Here is a 12,234-nt window from a genome sequence, read left to right as displayed (position 1 = left end):
TAGGGCATGAAGACTGGTTTAATTCGTTTAACCTCACTTGTTTCACACACTTGGTTTTAAATAAATGTTATTATGTTTAAGTTAGTTTTTATTGATACTTCTCAAAAATGGTTTGCGGTCAGACGTTTCCTGTTGTGCTTTGTGTTTGAGGATCTGACAGACGACACCGCATTTGGTGTTTGGGAATATTTAAGAACATAAAAACAGATTATGTTTGCATTGAAAAAAGCAACACTCTGAAATAAGTGTCAGTATATAATACAATTCACGCAATTCAATCTGTTAAACTTGTTTAAGAAAAATCAATTGACTAGACAGGCTGACTATGATATGACCCTGTACAATCGAGTCCACTGGTCGTGAAATAGCATCAGTCCAATTTCAGCACACCCTGCCTCTTTCCAACTGTCTCACACTGACGGAGAGGAAACAGATTGCAATCTACTCAGTATGTGTTCTGTGTGAATAAGCCTGTGTAACCGGGGTTGTAATAAAGCACCAATGGCCTCAAGTTATGTGTTATTGATGTGACAATCAAGTGTCAGTCCACGGTAAAGTAAAGAAAGAGAGAAGGTTTATTGTATCTAAGGCCCCAGAGCTCTCGTTCTAAAAGTGATCTTTGCCGATCGACGACCGTGAATTCGGTCCTATATGGGGCTTAAGCCTCCGGGGTCTCACAGTTACATAGACGTGATACACGTAGCCGGGAGATTGCTCGTTAGACGCGTTCCTAGCCCATATACAAAGTTGGTTGGGTTGTTGTTTAACGCCGCACTCAGCGATATTCCAGCTATATGACGGCGGCCTGTAAATATTCGAGTCTGGTTCAGACAATACAGTGATTGATCTCATGACCACCGATCCACGCAGTTGGGATCGATGACATGCTTCTACCAAGTCAGCGAGTCTGACCACCCGAACCCGTTAGTCGCCCCTTACGACAAGCATAGTCGCTTTTTACGGCAAGCATGAGTTGCTGAAGATCTATTCTATCTCGGATCTTCATGATCACGGGTCCCCAGAGTTATATAATAGAAAAAATCTACATGGAAGTTGGGACACTGGTAGTTTCATACATTAACGATATTAAATATAATTATGTTGATGATCAGATGATGTTTTATTGTGGTTGACAGAATCATAATGTCTTATGATGACCAGGGTAGACAGATATGTATTATTGGACATGTTGAAAAAGGGGAAACCCTTTATGTACAATGACAACTCAATAGTGGATCTTAAGCAACGTTTTCTGAATTTGAGCAACATAAGTTAATGTCACACGAAACTGATCAACTTATCGACACGAGTCAAGCACCACAGATCAGGCATCAACAGAATGGTTTCCATTTCAAAACTGAAAATCACTCCATCATTTACATGAAAGTTATTAGTTATAGGATGTCCAGAAATACATATTGGATTCGACTGGAATACCATATGGATCTGGGATACGATGACATGCATCAACCAAGTCAGCGAGCCTGACAACCCGATCCCGTTAGTCGGCTCTTCGACAAGCATAGTCGCCTTTTACGGCAAGCATAAAGACCTTTTCTATAAACCGAGTCTTATTAAACGTCATGTGTTTCAATGGAATGTGTAGTCATTTCCAATCAAATTTTTCGCACACACTAACAAGGAGTTAAGTGCAGGTTTTTATATTCTTTGATCTCCTTGGCTTAAAAAAATCCGATCAATTCACGTCCTAGAACATGTATGAAGTTGACAACTTTGATGGTATCAGAAATTAATCCCTTGTGAATTTTTCTCAGGAATTTTGCACTGAATTCAATAAGCTAATAACGATCGAGGTTTGACAATTTTCATCTAAACGACTTGATTTCTTCTTGATCAGGAAGGAAATCATAGTATTTCCATAAGAATGTTTTTTCAAGGGCAGCGTCTGAGGCCTATCCCTCAGGACGTGGTCGTCTTGCATTCTTGAACCGCTGTCATCACATTGATGTTGACAGTCACGTTAAGCTAATGGCTCGTGCCATACAAAACTCAATTTTAGCCATAAGTGATTTCAAAATTCACTAATTTTTAATCAAAATATTAATTACAACAGTTTGAATAGAGCTACGCCACCAACCTACCCACCTTACCCGTGAAGATCCGGGGTGGAATAGGTCTTCAGCAACACATGAATGCCGTAAAAAGGCAATTATGCTTGTCGTAAGAGGTTCGGGTGGTCAGGCTCGCCGACTTGGTTGATGCATGCCATCTTATCCCAATTGCGTGGGTGAATAAACCACTGTATTGTCTGGACCAGACTCGATTATAGCGTATAGATGGAATACTGCTGAGTGCGGCGTTAAACAACAACAACAAAAAAACAAAACAACCAACCTACCTACATGTACATGTTCGTGCAGAATGCGTGACTTCAACAACAAAAAAAACAGTGCTAGATTCAAAAGCATACTTGCTGATCTTACTACTCCCTGTTAGTGAGGCTTGTCACAGATAGTAATACGCCTGGAGTTTGTAAACTCGACCATACAAACAAGTGGCGATGAGCAGGATCAACGATATATACCGTCGTGAAAAAAATGACACAAAAGTCACTTTGTCACACATTGTACCCATCCGTTGTAGGCGAGAGTAGTGAGTTACGGATGCTTAAACAGTATTTCACTTATATCACGGACCCATGAAGATCCGGGATAGAAAAGGCGACTATGCTTGTCGCAAGAGGCGACTGACGGGATCGGGTGGTCAGGCTCGCTGTCTTGGTTGATGAATGTCATCGTATCCCAGTTGCGTGGATCGATGCTCATGGTGTCAATCACTGGATTGTCTGGTCCAGACTCGATTATTTACAAACCGTCGTCATATAGCTGAAATATTGCTGACAAACAAACAAACACTAATTTCACGACCTTAACCTTGTGGGGGGAAATCTGGAAGTGATGCAGGTAATTTCGTCCCATCTTTGGCACAACACCAAAACGGGTTCTGTGCTGACAACCCTAGAAACATAATTAGGGCTAATCGAGATTCAAACCACGGTGACGGACACAGCTCTACACAGCTGTGCCTAAGGTAATAGGGTCACCCGTGCCCCTACACACGAAATACATCTGGAAACAGCCATACAATGATTGTGAGTTTAAAATGCACATATAAACAAAGCAAACAATGAAAAGATCTACTCGAAAAGAACACATATTATGCCAAGGAACTAAAATGAAATGAACACAGATACACCCATGACCACAGAATTAAAATTGTAAAATTGAGGATAAAAATGTCTACCTACGTCAGTGAGGTAATACAAACACCATGTTTACACACAAGGTGCTTTTTTCAATCACAGAGAACAATATTTGTTTTCAGTTACGACTTGTATGTAAATTTAAAATAACCAGTAAATCCATGTCAGGAGTTTCTGTAACATAAATAGAGGCAACGTACATGTATCATTTTATTATTACAGTTAAAGAATGAGACCAAACTACTTATTATTAAATTCAATGACACGAAAATCGTATCATCTCATCAAAGGGGGATCATTTGTTGTCTCTAGGGGAGGACGTGAGTGATTAATGACGCCCCATATTAATGTTTTCTGCCCACCGTGGACGGCGATACGTTCCTGAATCACTCTATCAACGGCTGGCTAATGTATAAGACGCAGCGCAAAGCTGAAAACACGAGCGGGATTTGCTGCAATGCCATGACCGTGATGAATTAACAATTATCTCTAATCTCAAACAGCACCTATTTTCGACCAAGGATTGCATTGTATCATAAAAGTGCCATATGGTGTCTTAGATTACATGAGCGCTCAGGAGTAATCACTCTTGAACATAGCTTTGAATAATGTTTGACTAAACATTCCACATCTGTTTTTATGAACGCAATTTTCCAGCTATGCCACGGTTCCTGGTGCACACAACCCAGGGTCTGGTATATGAATATACCGACAAAACATCAGCATACTTACCAAAAGTCTCCGCTAAATTCAGAACCAATTGTACGACTCCGACGATATCATGAGCATGAATCACTATCAAATTGTGATGATGCCAGGTGCTCGCGAAAAGATGAGCGTATCCTGTCTCAATGGTGGCGCTACAACAAACACATGCGGAGGCAAGTCAATTTTTCACCTGAAATAAATGTCTGGAGAGCTTATTAAAAATTATTGCATTTTAAAAACTGAATTAATGGCCTTAAATGTCATAACCCTGATCAAACAACTTTTGAGCAAGAGTCGTGTACGCTCTTAGAGATCTTTGTATATGCTTGATTGTACCTTAATCGTGAAGTGTATATTCGTAGACACCAATGGCTAATGGATAAACACATGCTCCTGATATAGTAGGAATCGTACAATTGACTCAGTTTCAGCAGAGGTTTCTCATGATTATTGAATATTATCCGTTGACACTGACTGTGCACAGGAGAGCGGCTGAGGAAAATCATTCCAGACTAAACACCAATTCAATTTGTTTCCACCGTTACCTTTTTTATGCACTTGTATTTGCTTATCCTAATTAGGCATGTGATACTGATGCATGCTTTGGTGTAATAAATGACTGATTTGAATATAGTGTCACGCATACATGTATATATACACACCTACAAATGTGTATATACAGATGAATTACCCATGTATCAAATGAGTGAGTGAGTATTGTTTTATGCCACGTTTAGCAATATTTCAGCAATATCACGGCGGGGAACATCAGAAATGGGCTTCACATATACCCATATGGGGAATTGAACCCGGGTCTTCGTCGTGACGAGCGAACACTTTAACCACTTGGCTACCCGACCTCCATGTATTGCAACATTTTAAGCACTTTTTAAATATTACGTAAACAGTTACACCAAATAAATAACCCAATTTTCTTAAAATAACGTTTCTTTGTTGTGTTGTCTTTGTTTCTTTTTAACATCCTCGTTGTAATTGACAGATGCGGGATTATTAAAAGTAAACGGATATCATCATAAAACGGACGTCGTAGAAGAAAATATTTACATTTACACAACAGTAACACACTCTTTTATTCGGTGAAAGAGAAGGATTACAATATCTGTCGGTTTCCATTTTAAGTTTTAAAAAGCCACACCTTGAAGCTAATCAGACAGTGTCCCCAACTCTTGGGTATCATGAAACCCATTTATGCTCTTCTCTCGTGACCTAACGTTATAACGATTCAGGACCTACCCATAATCAGATACCAACGATAGGACGTCTAGATATATTCTACTTCGATTACGTTGTCTACAGTTTCTCACCATTGATTTAATAAATCGTCAAATCTATTTCTTTTTCATATCCACAAGCAGGACAGTTCAGTTAAATAATGGAATGTAACAGCCACTTACTCGCCCAGGTTATGTTTTTACTCACCTTTTTTGTATCACAGACGCCACATAAAAAAATGTACTAAATACCTGGGACCGGGAGAACTTTTTAGGATTTCAATTACCGCAGCGCGGAGGATCAAACTCGAATTGCCAGATTGAAACTTGGCTAGAATAATGAGACAATCTAATATTGGCCAACACTTTACAACAAACAAATGGGGCAGTGGAAAAACCTGGTGGTTAAAGCGTTCGCTCCTCACGCCGAAATCCCGGGTTCGATTCCCCACATGGGTACAATGTGTGAAGCTCTTTTCAGGTGTCTCCCGACGTGATATTGCTGCAATATTGCTAAAAGCGTTGTAAAACCACACTCACTCATTTACAACGATTTCTTTTCATAAATATATGTCTATTTTTGTGCAGATTTTATTATCTGCATCTGTCATTGTTCTCGTTTATATGTAATATGTTGGTTTATAAGTACAAATTGTTGTTTGGGTATGTATGTATAGAAACAAACAAGTGTTATGTGTCTATGTGATAATTTAATATATTGATCCTAAATTACATCATATTAATATGACAAAACGGTGAGATTGTTTGAACCCAAACTCACAACCAGCCCTTGGGGTCGTAAAGGTGTGTTTGATTGGCAAAGGTGCCTAAGACCACCCTGGCCATCGTGAAGGGGTGTAGGATGCGTGGCTCTGTCCTCATGCTATCTATAACTGGATTGTCTGAACCAGACTCGATTTACAGACCGCCGTCATATAGCTGGAATATTGCTGAATACGGCGTCAACAAACAAACAAACATATGATATGTCTATAGCTTGCTCCAGACACAAACAAAACATTTACCATTATTGAACTATATCATATCATTGATAATACTCAAAGCTGAAGTTAAACCTCTTGGCCAAGTTCCAGAGTTCGTGTTTGCCATGAAAACAGATCAGCAAGGAGGGGATCACCCGCCTATCCCCAATTTGTACATAGCCATTATAGATGAGGAAGTTGAGCATTTCAAGTATTGCTTTCTAAGTTAATTTCAGATGACATTTCATGTGCTTTCATTTCAAATTGTTCTGATCTTTGAAAATAGATGGGTTATGGGGCATTGGCATACATAGTTGAAAAACCAAATGTTTTGACATGTGAACATTCTTGCAAATCCTTTAGTTTTTGAGAACCCAGATGATATTAAAACTCTTCCTTGATTGTATTGTGGATTAAAGTTAATCTTTGTGACGGGAATCTGGTAGTTCATTTGCTGGACTCTGCAATATAACCCTCTTTATGTGGATATTAATGGCGCTTTGGAATTCTGTACAAAGGCTGTTTTAAAGTCACGCAAACGTTGATGGTACTAATGCGTAGTTTTAGCAGATTTCTTCGTCAGGGAACATATTGGCCTTTTATCAGGCATTTCTTGACATGTCATACCAAGTTCCTGTTCTCTGCGATTTGTGAAGGAGCATTTCATAGAGCTCGGGTTTTGCTAATTGGTGGTGGGTCGTACTGCCAGTGTTTGCGCGGAAGGGTTGTTACTTGCTCCCTGTCTGCCGAGTTTCGACGTTGCAATATGAACAGACATGTGTTTCAGCAAATTCTAATACGAACAACTGCCTGTGGCACCGTCAAGACACTCGTCAAAGCACCACTACAATCTTGACGTTTTTCAGTGCTAAATATAGGAAAAGGTCATTTTTCCTGTGCCTACTTACTGCCTACACGTACGTCATCGCTTCAACAAAAGCTGGTAACCAAGTCTAACATATCGATCTGAAAGAAAGTTAACACTTGAAAATTGGATATTGATTAAACAATCAAAAACGTTATCAAAACGTTACTTGGCTGGCATGTTCTGAGATACTCAATGGTATGAAGTGACCTTACCCGTGAAGATCCGGGGTAGAATAGGTCTTCAGCCACCCATGCTTGTCGTAAAAGGCGACTAACGGGATCGGGTGGTTAGGCTCGCTGGCTTGGTTGATGCCTGTCATTGTATCCCAATTGTGTGGATCGATGCTCATGAAATCAATCACTGGATTGTCTAGGTCCAGACTCGATTATTTACAGGTCGCCGTCATATAGCCGGAATATTGCTGAGCGCGGCGTTAAACAACAAACAAACAAACTGGTATGATGCATGTGATATTGCCTGCGATATCCGTATCAAATACCGCATTCAGCATCGAATAGCCATTTCTTGTTTGCTTCAATTTTAACCATTATCAAAGAAGGGTGGATACCTTCTTTTGTCCGGCTGTTTACATAAACACAATCTATTTAAACATGCAGCAGTGTAACTTATGGCATTTAAAAACTGATAACCACTTTTAATAATTCAATTATGATTAAATACGTTAATAATCGTACTTAATCTGCAATAATGCCATTAAACGTGGAGTATTTAAAGGAATTTGTTCACAACTGCAAGAAAACATTCAACACAATTTGGTTCAACACATGTAGTTTTAGAGGAGGTATATGTATGTACAGATATCATGAGAAATGACACAATCTCACAAAAGATTTTTTTGTGATTATTTAACAAAACATTTATGTGAATAAAACCTATATTTAGAATTTTGCTTTATGACGGGCGAAAGCTTTAACCACTTGGCTACCCGACCGCCCCTTGATAATTTGATATGAAATGATAAATGAAATGACCTTACTCTTATATAAATCAGTGTGTAACCGCGTCCGCCCCTTACATGCATTTCACACTGGCTGAGGTTGGCCCATCTTTAACTAATACCTCACCAACTCAGATGTGGCTACACGGCGATAGGCGGTGTAACAGAGGGTGTAATTGAACGCCAACAGTGTCCTCGGGTTTTCAACAACTGATCACACATGAAGGTGTCATTTCCACATGTACATTGACCCCAGGCGTTTCTGGTTACCTCAAACCGAGCCACTTTGAGTGACAGATTGCCACATTCTATAGTGTAATGCACACAATGGCATTATTGCTTGAAGACGTGTTGCTGGCGGCTTCGGACCCTGTCCGCTGATCGCGATGAGAGAATTGATTATTAAACTGTTACAGTTTACATAATGTATAACAGACAAATAATTGCTTACTAAAGGTACTTTATTAGACTCACTTGTTAAATCTTGAAGTTCAAAGGCTTACTAAAGGTACTTTATAAGACTCACTTGTTAAATCTTGAAGTTCAAAGGCTTACTGAAGGTACTTTATTAGACTCACTTGTTAAATCTTGAAGTTCAAAGGCTTACTAAAGGTACTTTATAAGACTCACTTGTTAAATCTTGAAGTTCAAAGGCTTACTGAAGGTACTTTATTAGACTCACTTGTTTAATCTTGAAGTTCAAAGGCTTACTAAAGGTACTTTATAAGACTCACTTGTTAAATCTTGAAGTTCAAAGGCTTACTAAAGGTACTTTATTAGACTCACTTGTTAAATCTTGAAGTTCAAAGGCTTACTAAAGGTACTTTATAAGACTCACTTAATAAATCTTGAAGTTCAAAGGCTTACTAAAGGTACTTTATAAGACTCACTTGTTAAATCTTGAAGTTCAAAGGCTTACTAAAGGTACTTTATAAGACTCACTTAATAAATCTTGAAGTTCAAAGGCTTACTGAAGGTACTTTATAAGACTCACTTGTTAAATCTTGAAGTTCAAAGGCTTACTAAAGGTACTTTATAAGACTCACTTGTTAAATCTTGAAGTTCAAAGGCTTACTAAAGGTACTTTATTAGACTCACTTGCTTAAACTTGAAGTTCAAAGGCTTACTAAAGGTACTTTATAAGACTCACTTGTTAAATCTGGAAGTTCAAAGGCTTACTAAAGGTACTTTATAAGACTCACTTGTTAAAACTTGAAGTTCAAACGAAGAATACAATGCATTGATGAAAGATTAATATATAGCATTATGATCACACTCATAAACACATTCAAACTATCACACAAGCGTATCTAATACACTCATACTTGCACGCATATTTACATACACAGCCTCATCGACATCCAAACACACACTCATAAATACATATAAGAACGTATGCAGACTCACTACTTGCATATATACTCGGCAAAAAAAACGCAATTGTTTTATTTTAGATGTATATTATATACCAATAACGGGCATTTAAACAATCAGCAGATGGTAATCGAATGTTCAAACTGGCACATATCATTGTCATTTACCCAGGTTCCATATGGCACACATTGAACAGTAGATTTTAAAGATGAAGGTCATCTGTTCTCAATATCTTGTATGGCCACCATTAGAATCCAAAACTGACTGGCATCGTCGTCCCATGGAGGCAATCAGATACCGAATTTTGGCCTGGGGAATCTTCACCATCACTGCTTGCAAGTGCTTGGGCTAACTGTCGGAGGTTCTGTGGTTGTTGCTGGCGTGCTGGCATTCGTGGATCCAGTGCAGCCCATAAATGTTCGATTGGGTTTAAATTTGGAAACCTGGACGGCCATGGTAGAACCTGGATGTTTAGATTCGTGCAAAAGGCTGTTGTCAGACTTGCCGTGTGAGGGCTGGCGTTGTCTGGTTGGAAAATGACGTTCGCTTGTTGCATACAGGGAAGGACGTGTGGCGGAAAATCTCATCCGTATAACGTTTTCCAGCTAAATTCCCTAGAACTTGCACCAAGTCTGTTCTTCCAGTGTTGGAGATGGCTGCCCACATCACGACACTACCACCATCAAAACTGTCCACTTCCTGTATGCAGTTTTTTACAGATCGTTCCCCGCGACGCCTGTAGCAGTAAACATGAATCAGTAAACATGAATCGTCACTAAACCGTCGCAGTTGTGGCCATACTCTGTGACCTTGACACCATTCAGGTCGCAGCCGACGATGCAGGTCCATCAATATGTGACACCTCATACTGGTCGTCTAGCACGAATACCTTCAGCGCGTAATATATAAACGGCCTGGGCTGATATCGCACGCAATCCTGGTATTGCCGCAGTCATAGAGGAGGCCAGTGTGTGTGTGTCTCGTAATGGTGCTTGTAATGATGTTTGGTGCTACGTAGAAAACCCTGGCTACAGCTGAAGATGATTATCCTGATTGAAGTCGGCCGATAGCGTTGTTGCGTTGGACTTCCCTCAGTCTTGGCATGTTTTCGCTGTTTACTTGCTGTAAGACTGTTATGGTAACACATGATAATCCAACGTTTTTATAGCACCACAAGTGTTGTTTCGCGTGCATGTCATGTTGGTGTATTTCGGCACCAGCCTCTCACGTGGTTGGATTTTGCGATTTTTTCAGCAAATTTCTGCAGTATCTTATTCTTTCGATACAAGTCAATCCAAACCTATTCAGAAAAGAACAATTGATTTTAATATTAATTGCCGAGTGCGGCGTTAAACAACAACAAAAAAAACAAACATTATCAGACTGAGTTTGTTCATCCGCTCATGAAATCAATCATGATCTTGTGTGTGTAAAGGGGTGGCGATGTGAATAGTTCCTATCAGCCCAACGTCAACTTCCCCAACCAAATCCCATGAGTTCAATTTCATACTTGTATGAAACAGTTTAAGTATGTCTGGAGGCAGTTTCATCGGAACATAAGGTTTCTTGGAAACCGCTGTTGCCATTGCTGCAAATATGTGCACGTGTGACATCTCGGCCGAGCGGCTGTTTTATGCCCTTTATCCTAGACTGAAATCCCAATGTATACAATTTACAATTGTGCATCCGATATATGATCACGTTGTCAAAGGTCAGGTGTAACAGTCAATATGAAGCCTCAGGTTCCGCTAACACCTGTTACCTCACATTTATTCGTGAAGGTAGTTCTCTCGGAATACGGGGCGGTCGGGTAGCCTAGTGGTTAAAGCGTTCGCTTCCCGATTCCCGACATGGGTACATTGTGTGAAGCCCTTTTCTGGTGTCCCCCGCCGTGATATTGCTCGAATATTGCTAAAAGCGGCGTAAAACCATACTCACTCACTCTCGGAATACATCGCTTCACTTTAGTTCGTATAAAAGGCTTTTTTGATATGGTATATTCATGTTTTTCAGTGAACTAAATGGGTTTTTTTTAAATAAGTACAATGTACGGGTGTTACGCATTGAAAAGGGAGAAAGTTCCAATAGAATACTAGTGCACTCGTATAATTCCCGAGAAAAGCTCTAGAACTGTAATCAATATACACGGTAGTGGCTTGCTTTGGCATGCACCATCACACAAAACTTGTTCTCCTATCAACCTAAACGCCAGGCAAATAATTGGAGGCTAATCTACGAGCTACGATGGAATTACGGGTAATCTGCATTGATTGAATTAACTTTTTGAATTTCGCGTCGTGGGGAAATACATTGAACACCAATTAAGGAGCGACAGATGATCAGCAGTTCGAGTTTCGAGAGGGATATTCTTCACATAAATGTGAAGTTCCTCATCTCAAGTGGCGAAATCTTGTCAGTCAATCTATTGATGGAACATCACAAAATACTTTGACGCAATTAACAATGATTGATGCCGTCTATACTAACAGAAAAACTAACTGTTTCATATAAAGTGGTGTAAATGTTATCTCACTGAGAATAACAACAGAATATTTGGTTATCAGTCTGATCAACACTTTATCATTTGTTCCTTGACAAACCCATTACCTGGTATGATCAACATGGAACAGAGGAACATGCATCCAAAAGAGGGGTGATGTAACAACCCAATTAACAATGTCAATATGGGCGTGGCCACCATTTGCATTGATTTGCTGAAACATGACTTTACGTCGATGTATTTGCATAAAGAGAAGAAACCGTCGTCAGCAACCCGTTCTTGTCGTACAAGGTGACCATGCTTATCGTAAGAAGCAACAAACGGGATTCGGTGGCCAGGCTAGCTGACTTGATGGCTGCATGTCATCGTATCCCAATTGCGTAGAATG

This window comes from Haliotis cracherodii, unplaced genomic scaffold (assembly GCF_022045235.1).
Source record: "Haliotis cracherodii isolate W230 unplaced genomic scaffold, xgHalCrac1.p SCAF_8, whole genome shotgun sequence".
Lineage (NCBI taxonomy): Eukaryota > Metazoa > Mollusca > Gastropoda > Lepetellida > Haliotidae > Haliotis > Haliotis cracherodii.
The sequence above is the reverse complement of the archived record's forward strand: the minus strand, read 5'-3'. Positions refer to the sequence as shown.